At 44.0% G+C, this 10,247-nt stretch overlaps 1 protein-coding gene across 1 annotated transcript in view; it reads right to left on the bottom strand.

Annotated features, from left to right (window-relative positions):
• The window catches only part of LOC143352908 (amyloid beta precursor protein binding family B member 1), a 289,994-nt gene extending 288,738 nt beyond the window's left edge, over positions 1–1,256 (bottom strand). The window contains exon 1 of the mRNA XM_076785940.1: positions 932–1,256. The gene's annotated coding sequence lies outside the window, so the exon portion shown is untranslated. The remainder of the gene's footprint in view (positions 1–931) is intronic.
• Positions 1,257–10,247: the final 8,991 nt, after the last annotated feature.

Raw genomic sequence — 10,247 nt, forward strand, 5'->3', positions numbered from 1 at the left:
CGGCCTGATCGACGCGTCGAACAATTTATTTCTCCCCCCGTTTCGGAGTAGGACTCGACCCTACTACTCGCGGGAGAACAACTGCAGCCACTTCCGAGTATCGACCTGCCGCAACGAAAATATATAAAATTCTAGGCTCCTCGGCCGAGAGCCGTGTCTCGGGGCTCCGCGCGTCGAGCGTGTCCTCACGGTGCCAGTCGACTTATCTTATCGACTATCGGGGCCAAATTAACCGTGCCAAGGACGGAAATTAAGGTATTGACCCCCCGGCGGAGGGTGAGGCGGAAAGTGTGTCACTGCACGGGCTGTGGCTCCCAAAATTTTAAAACCAATGTCCCTCTTGCTTCATCAGCTGTTTCGCGAAACTATCAATTCTGGACTTCTTATTATTTACGATATCGAGAAAGCGAAAAATATTCAAAACCGACCAGCAACGACGAGAACGGTCGGAGCACCTGCTTATGACCGCAGAAAATCGCACGACGATTATATAAAAACCACCCTGCAGCGTCAGAGTGAAAATAAGTTTTTATTTGTGCAGTCCATAAAAATAGTGCTCGACCCCGGGGGGCAAGTGAATGTCGACCCAAACTGGAAACTCGTTTCCGCTGGCAAGTCGAGCGAGAACCTGGTCGCGCGTTTCGCGCGCAATTAGAAATTAATATCGGCGGCGCGTCGGACATCGTCCTTGAGGAATCGAAGAGTCGGCGGTTGTACAATTGAGGGGATACGTAGCCGTTAAAAATTTCGCGCGAAACTATCGGCGGTGACGCGAGCGGCCCTATAGAGCGAGCCAGTTCAAAGGAAAGGTTCGAGCGCCCCGGGAACGCGGTGCGTCGCGACGAGCGGTTTGAAACGGCCGCGGGTTGCGTTTCGTTTGACAGCGGGTTCGCCTGAACGTGAAATGAAGAAACGGAGGAGAAGCACTTACCCTATTCCGGGAGCGTTTTCCTCGGTGGCGATTCAAAGGGAATCGGGCCGCGCGTGTCAGCTGACTTCTATCTGTCCTCCGTCGGTGGCGACGGTTTCGAAAACACGGTTCACCGTGTCCGGGACACTTCGGAACGAGGAGGAACGGGAGAGCGCGCGCCGGAGAGGAACGGTGCGAATACGTGCGACACTAACGTAACACACGGTTGCGATATCGGAGGGAGCGACACGCAGCGCCAGGACAAGGTTAGAAACGCAGAAATGCCTCGGTAACGAGCGCAGAGCGGAACGTCTAGTTCGCCTCGAGGGCGTCGCGGCGCTGCCAGGCGACGATGCGACCGCGTTCCTACGATCCCCCCACGAATCTGTCCCCCGTTTCGTGGCTTTCTCCCGCGCAAACGCCATTGGCCACCCCCTACGATCCTCCCACCAACCGACGGACTCTCGAGGTACGTCGGTATTTCGACCAACCTGCTGTTCGCTAATTTCCACGATTACCCCCCTATCGTACCCCCTCACCCAACCCTCCTCGACCTCCACACCCACTCCTCCCATCGTAACAACTATCGAAACGATCTTCCAAAATTTTCTACCACCGATCCACCACTACCACCACCACCACCACCCCTCGACTACCACCTCTACCGTTAACCTATACCCAGCCGCGCCGCACCCGTTCACCTTTCGCGCGACAATGACCGCTCGTTAATTACCACTGTCTTTAACGCCCGTTTAAGTAACTGCGCTCCAACTTTCGAATTGCCGCCAGTTCGAACTGCACGCCCCGTTAGCCGCGCGCGCGATCGCTGCTTTCTTTCGGTTTTATTAAACTCGGGATTAGGCCTCCAGTTTTTCGCAAACTATAGTGGATAGGACAAAATGATGGCACACGTCGAGATTTACAGGATTTTTATTTATTCTTGGATTTCAACTGAAATTTGCTTCCATTGCGCTATTTCGGATTCGTTTAAGTACAAGCCGGCAGGGTGATTCTACGCGTGAGAATACATTGAAAAAATGGAGTAACATTTTTCTGTTTGGCGTCTAGTTTTCGGGAAAATCGGGTTCAAAGGTTAGTCGGCCTCGCGTGCTTTTGATTCTAATTTAATTTTAATTCTAGAACTAAATTTTCCTTCCATCTTAGAATATTTTTATTTTATCGATTTCCACATATAATAATGAAATGTTTAGAAATCTATAATATTTTATGTAATTCCTTCGAAATAATGCCACTACAATTTTCAGTGGCGCTTCAGAGTCACCACTCGAGTGGAAATAGTTAGTGCGAGTGCATGAGCGTTGATATACGCAGGAAGTAGAATTGGTTGGTCATGATCAGACGCGTCAGACCATTCCTACCTAGTAGCACGCGTATTCCCTGCATTTTCAAACCCGATTTTTCCAAAGACATAGCTTAGGATGAAACATTTTTATCCTATATTTTCGTGTCGTTTTTTCCTAGGGAAGTTCTTAAGTAAAATTTATAGATTCATGTCATGATTTCGAAACTAGCGGTCTACAAGATCTTCTGAGATTCTACAGAAAGAAGTAAGCCGAAAATGTGCGATAACATTTTTTTCAAGCAACGCTTCGTTTCCGAGGAAATTGAATTTGATAATTTGCCAGGTTCTCATGCATTAGTATTACAAGAAGTGGAATCGACAGGTCATGGTCAGACGTATCAGCCGGTTCTATTCTACAGTATGTCTACTTGATGAATCTTCAAATTTAATTTTCAAGAGTTTATTCTAGCTTTTTTATTCGTGTTTATATCCAGATTAATTTCTTTTATGCTGTACCATCGAGTCGGAAACGCCCTGTATGTTTTGCAGGGAAATCTAGCGAAATAAAATGTTTAACAAGTTAGAAGAAAACAATATTGTATGAAAAACTATTGATGTTCATATTTTTATCATTTCTGGGGGTTTATAAACACTGTAAAGTATAAAGTTCCGTGGTCTATCTATGGCATCACGATATTCCAACCTTTCGACGTTATCGGTGAACCGTGTGTACTAATGAACCATAAAGGGGCAAATTCATCATATTATTGGGTTAAATGTTCATCATTTTCTTGCGTTTTCTGCAGGATGGCACTGTAATGGGCCTCTCGCGTAATTCGCTGGTAACTTCGTTTTCGTAACTTCGTTTGCTATGAAAGTGTATAATCGGAAACTAATGGAAATTTCGTTACCCATTAAATACTTAATTATCGAATCCTAACGTAAATTTGTTCAACATTATATTTTCGTTTATTGACAAAGAAGAAAATTACGATCAATTAAGTAAGCTTTTATTCGATTACAGTCGTCTCCATTTGCAACGAGTCACAACCAAATGATTAAAATCAGAAGATAATCATAAATCACATTTATTGAAATGTTATATATTTATATTATATGCATCCGACCGAATTTATTGTACATCCTAACATATAACTGACTAAAATACTAAATAAATAACTGATTCAATATTAAATTATATATCATCAATATTAATATTTCTACTCTTTGGAGTTGCTATTAGTCACTACTAAATACACACTGACACACTTTTGGAGACAATTTTAAGAAACGCTTTTTCCCAGGAATATATTGTTCTTCATATGGAAATTAAAAACTTTATAGAAAAAATTGTCTGTAAAATTGTCGACTCCATTTTCATATTGTTCATATTTGCCGCATCAGTATATGTCATGGGCTGTTTTTTCTAGGAGAAGTCTTAAGATGATCGCAATCTTGGGATTTCGGCGAAGACTAATCGTTATTCAACCAAGGGTGAGCGCTCAATAGTAATTTCCAATATCTACAAATGTCTATCGAATATCTATAGAAACCTATAAATTCCTATTTGAGAGAAATCAACGGCGCTGATTACGAAAATGTACAAATTTCAGTGAAACGGTGATCACGGTACCAGATGCTTTTTGCAACAGCAAATTGGGCAACTGGACGGTCGAATGCACGAAGGACCGCAACATTAAATATTTAGGACCGTTCCGAAATCACTGTGAACGAAACATCAATCCTGCAGGCAGCGCGCGTGGACGTGGACGTCGATCGGTGAGTGGCTTGAAATAATTTCATATTAATTATTTGACCGCATTTTGCGCGCGACGGTGGTCAGAACGGATCCAGATGTCGTTGTTATGGAATTACAATTGAAACGCGGCGGCCGGCGTAACGGGGGCGAGACCTGGGACAATGAGCGTGCAAGCAAAATACGATAAAATCAGCAACACTATGAAAACTGAAGAGCTTACGTGTGCAACGGCCAGGCGTACCCCCGGATAATCGGAATCCCGTTAGTGATTATAATAGACAATGGGTTTAGGAAGCGTGGCACCAGCCGCGCGTATTTGTGTACTCGCCGGGAAGAGGGTTGAACTGTGCAAAAGTGAATCGCGGCCTCGTGGCACCGCGCGCTTCTCTACGACAACCGTGCAAAAATCAATACCGGTTGCTACCCCGCGGCCGCAATTTACTGTTTGTCTTATGATTTTTTCAATGTATCAATTCCGCTTGTGTTTTCGTTGAAACGCGTCCGCCACTTGTCGGGGTGTTGTCCGCGATAACCCGTATCGCCCGGCTCGCTAAGCAAACTCAATCACGAGCGAACCGCCGCGAGGTTAAATAACGACACACTCGAATTTCATCATATAGCCAGATAAACGAGCGATGTTTATCGAACACTCGGAATTGACCGATTCCTTTTTATACGCGACCGGTCCGGGAAACCGTTTGTGCAACACTCCCCTTAGAAATAGACCCCGCTGTTTCCGTTTATCTGGAATATTTCCGACGAAACGAAATTCAATATAAATCGTAATTTTGTTTGTAAACAATTTTTTTTTTTTGTTCTGAGCGATCTTGGCACGATTGAAAATATTCGGATTATTTTGCTTTCAGTTTTGACGTGTTAAAATATTGATTACAGTCTCAAATAAAAACGTCAACAAATATGTCATATTTATTGTATTGATACCAATTAAAACTACAGTTTTGTTTTATTATCGGATGATTTCAAGATTAGTCTCCCAGCCGTTTAATATACCAAATTAGGATCCTCAAGGCTTGAAATGACTTAGAAAAAATTACAAGAGACGACCAAAACGTGTGTGAAATTTTAAAACTGCGATTCGTAGAATTATTTGCATAAATTCTTATTTTCAGAACACACATCGACGTAATAGGGTTCGAGTAAGTGTCGATCAGTTTTGCAATGTTTTCACGTGGACGTGAATACTCATTGGCATATAGCTGCACTGCACGTTTTATAAATATTTTAACGAATAAAACATGCACAAAACGGTGAAAACATCCGAAGAAATAACGAGTACTGGTATTTCAAACTTATTCAAATGATTAACAGGAAATACGCATTTTTATTTGAACTCTGCTTCTCGTAATTAACGCGGACAAATTTTATTTCGCGCGAAGATCCCAGCTACAAACGCATGCCAATTAGAGAATAAACTTTTATCTCGGGTACGAAACTGAATATTTTCACAAAACGATAAACTTTCGCGGAGTTGGAAAAGCATCGCATAATTTCTTTCGCGTTATTTTTGTGTGTGGAGGCGCAAGAAAAAAAAAAAGGAAGAGAGCAAGGAATGGACAGGCAAGAACAATTGAAACGCGTTTTTCCTTGCTCGCTGACGTTTTCGCTATTTCGAATTAAATACGACGACGTGCCCGTGGCATTTACAAATACTCCGCGATCTCGGACTTGTTAATTATTCCAACCGGTAGGTCAGACAGAAACGATTACCCGTCGAGTCGTAAAAAAAAAAGAGTACAATTTCCCAAGTAATTTTGCGTACTGCGGCCTCTGGCGGCCGTTTATTTATTAAAACAGTCAGTGGCATGAACCTCTTTAAATCACGCGTATCCCTCGAGTGCCCCTGTCCCTCTAATATTTATTAATCTCATTCGAGCTGACCGCCCTCGCCATGAGCAAGCACACTCGGCGTTGGACGTTCGTTCGTCTGGAATCGCTCGGTGCGATTTCGAACGCGTTCTTCTTCGTCGATGATACCGATATAAATAAACTAAATCCCCCCTCCCGTGAAATATCCAATATAGTTTTTGTCGGTATTTTTACTGTAACTAATAAACTGAATGTTTCCCAGACTAAAATAGACATAAAACCGTGTGCTTTTTGAGATTTTCTTGGCTCCGTCTTAATAAATACACAAATAATGACATTTTCTGAAAAGAGTGGTTTCGTTCACTGTACAGGGTGTCAAAGAATTGTATGTCACGGCCACCATAGCGTGATTCTACACCTACGATTGGGTGGAAATTGACATAAAAAACTCGCCGCAAAATTGACCTTGACCTTGAAAATCAAGGTCAAAAAACAACAATTTTTTGTTTCATCGTGTTCTACTGGTCATAACGACCAACTTCGCGAAAGAAACCATGGGTCGCATCTCAACCGTTCTCTTAAAAAATGATGTTGCATTTCTCATAATTTTCGCAGCTTGCAAACATTTGCAAATTTTCTTTGTTGTTACCGTTGCATTAAATTCCGCATGAAAATGAAAAAGTATGCAATGACGAATACGATCCTCGGAAGGTACGGACGCCGCCATTTTATTACAGGGTTGTGAAAAAGAATTATAATTTCTAGAATATTTTGAACACAGGCTGCTTTACCGAAAACTGTAAAAGGATACGTGTTTCCAGCGATCGGTACAGAACTGAAGGCAAAACAAATTCTTTGCAAATAATTGATTACTTACGGGTACCCGTAATATAATTTCGGCCTCGAGATTGTCGCAAGTATCGAAGCATTACTGTAGTCTCCGGAATCGTTCCGGCCGCGGAAGAATCACTTGGTTCATGTTGGCAATGTAATTACGATAAAAAGAACCCAGGGGTACACATAAGCGGCGGCGGCACGCCCCCTAACACGATCCTCATCCAGCGTCACAATAGCCTTGTTTGTCGCGGGCAATTTGCGGAGCATTAGCCCCAGCGCGGCTATAAAACGGCTAAGAATTCCTCGCGCGTCGAAAACACGGCGTTATATAAACTCGACACGCGGGTACATTAAAGTTGCATAAAATTAATTAACGTGCCGCTGCGCTTGACAGGAAATTAACAACCATTGTGTCGTACGGGTATATCAATTTATTAGGTTCAGCCGGGCACGGTTCACAACCTGAAAGCGTGCACGGACATTAAACGATTATATTTTCGAGCCGGCCGGCTGGCCGGTCGACCGGCTCATGCGAGCGAGCCGCGCGAGCCGATCGGGGTCGCCTCGACCGGTTTACACGTCAAAGTTTACCAAAGGTTCTTCAGGGCCGATGCACCGAACCTTCCCATCGTCCGGTGAACATTACCATCCTCGGACGCTGTGCTCATTATCGCCGGCAACGGTTATAAAGCTCTACTACACCCGGAATACCAAACAACCAAGCGATCCTTATCGATGTGCTCCGTAATATGTATACACGCCCGGCCAGAAGTAGCCGGACACTCGTTTCCGGATATCGCGTACAATGACACCAAAAGCTATTAGCACAATGAATTTCCGGTTTCCGACAGATTTTCCACGACTACACTGACGCGCAAAATTAAGCGATCGCTGAATGTTCGTTCGAAAATTGTCCATGTTCGAAGTGTTGTAACTTCGCGAAAAAACGCCGTAGAATGTTCGTTCTGGTCTCATTCTAAAGCTTGAACCTTCTACTTAAATGTCACGGAATTATCCCCACTACCGCGCGGTATACCCCGTGAGGGACCACGAAGCTCGAGAGGCTTCGTCTCCTGGACGATACACGACGCTGGCAAGACCCGTGTAGTTGACACACATCGAGAATTTACTGTACTTCTAAGATTCGCTTTTCACGGTTCCCACGCAACAAGGAACAAATGACCCGTGTGCCATTGGCGCGGGAAAAGCTTTCCAAAGTTTCCGTCAACGTTTCCATCATTCCCCGCAAGCGTTCGAATACCTGTAGCCGTGAGCGCAGAGTGGCGCGTTAACATCTTCGGCGTTACAGCAGCACGTACTTATAGAAATAGTAGTAACGGAACGGCGTGTGCGTGCGCTTGTGTATACCGGGCTAGTCCGGACAGACTGGGGCGAACCAAGGCGAGCGCATTAGGGGTGGGCGATTGTAATTTCACACATGACGTAACGCACACTCCCCACCCCAATTTTCTACTGTAAACCATCCCTCCGCGTCGCCTCCCGTCCCGCCGTTGTATTTTGGTTTCGTACGTACAACATATGCGTATCCACACATACCGGCGAGAGGGTAATCCTCTACCCGTGCGTCGCGGCGGCCCTCTCTCAACCCTCTCTCAACCCTCTCTCACGGTTCTTCGCTTTGTCCCGGCGTATCTTCTCTCGTCTCTCCTACTCTATCCTCTATCCAGCCGACGGATCTCGGATCCGCGCGCTCTTTCCTCGTGCCGGTAGTACCACCGCGGAACCGCAACCGTGTCGGTAGCGACAGGCCAAACTGATGGTTCCGTGCTGATTAGAATTTTCGGTCGAAAGCGCGACACCGATAGTCGCCGGGACACACAGGGCCCGCGAGCTCTCTCATCTTCTCGCCGCCGAACCGCGCGCGCGGCCCGACAACGCGACAGTGCCGAAATTCCGTTAACCCGTTAGACACGCGCCGTGCCCCGACCTCTCGCTTGCCTTATCAAGAGCTGTTCATTACGCGTAAGCGAATGAACTAATACATCGGAGCATAATTGAAACGTACGTCCTTGCTCGTCGCCGTCAGTCCGCCCCGTCCACGCACATCCACTTCATTATGTTCGCCGTGCCTTGGATCAGCATCCATTTCTTACGCACCCCTACAGTCTTTGTTTTGCGAGAGGTACGTTTTAGTAACTGGGCCTGACCATAACTCGGTTGTTATTGGAGATACATTGTCAGTGTCATTGTTATTGGAGATACGTAAAATCATTGTCGGAGAATGTTCGGCACGATTCAGCGAACTGTATCATTCTGTGCGGCGATTTTTTACAGAAGTGCGTCTGTGAAGTTGTACAGGGTGTATAAATACTATATGTCACGACCACCATAGCGTGATTCTACCCCTCTGGGTCGGTGGAGATCTGTTAAAAAAATGCAACGCAAAATTGACCTTGACCTTGAAAATTAAGGTCAAAGTGTCGAAAAATTCGAGTGACGAGTACTGTACGATGCAATAAACAACAGGATTTTCGACACTTTGACCTTGACTTTCAAGGTCGAGGTCAATGTTGCGATGCATTTTCTTAACAGATCGTTACATATAATGTAATTTTTTTTGATACACCCTGTACAATGCAATTGCATTCGTTTTTTTTTTAATGCTGTTCCATGATTTTTGTTCGCGTGCTTCGATTCCTGGCGTTGTTGGGAATAAAAATATATTAGATTACGATTGTGAGAAATTTCATATTTTTCGAAATATTTGCTTTTTACTTTACTTTCTTTCCAGGATCTACAGTAGATGGTCAAATGTTCACCGGACCATTTTAAAAATGGAGTGAGCCTTCTGTTTTTTGGAAATTCACATTTACTCTTGTACAGGGTGTTCGACTACAGGTGGGAGAAAATTTAAAGGGTGGTTCTCCACGAGACGAAAATGAAGATTTCGTTGAAGATTAGACGAATATAAGATAATATAATACGAATATAGACAATATAAGACGAAATTGAAGATTAACACTAGGTTTACGGAGCATTAAAAGTGAATATTTTACATTACTTTATAAAAATAAGAAGAATGTGTCTATCCAAGTTTTCAGCCATTTTTTAAATAATATATACCTAAGGAAATAAGTTTGTTGAGTAATTCCACGTAGATGGATCTTCACAATCTCAAAAATCGTAAATTAAAAATATTAGAACCCGTCATTTTGACGGGTCCCGTAAACCTAGTGTTAAAGATGTGCCTAAAATGATGCAACCCGGCCAACAGAGGTGTACATTGCGTACGTTGCATTTTCGGTTCTAGTCGAATTATTGCCGAAAGTGTATGACGTCAAAGCCTAACCATTGGCTGCGAGCGAGGACTCCCTTTGACACGTGACTATCGCGCGCCTTTATGCCATAAGCAACGTACACCTCTGTCGTTCGGGTTGCCGCATTTCAGGCGGATTTTAAATTGATGCTTACTTCAAAATGAAGTCGAAATCGCAATTAGTTTGCTCTTCATTTTCATCTTATATCATCTTGGAGAACCACCCCCTGAATTTTCTCCCACCTGTACATCCCGTATAATCAAAGTAGAATTTTAAATGCTCGAGCGACTTGTGGACCGCTCTGTAACTATAACAATTTGATTGCATTACATA

This window comes from Halictus rubicundus, chromosome 3 (assembly GCF_050948215.1).
Source record: "Halictus rubicundus isolate RS-2024b chromosome 3, iyHalRubi1_principal, whole genome shotgun sequence".
Lineage (NCBI taxonomy): Eukaryota > Metazoa > Arthropoda > Insecta > Hymenoptera > Halictidae > Halictus > Halictus rubicundus.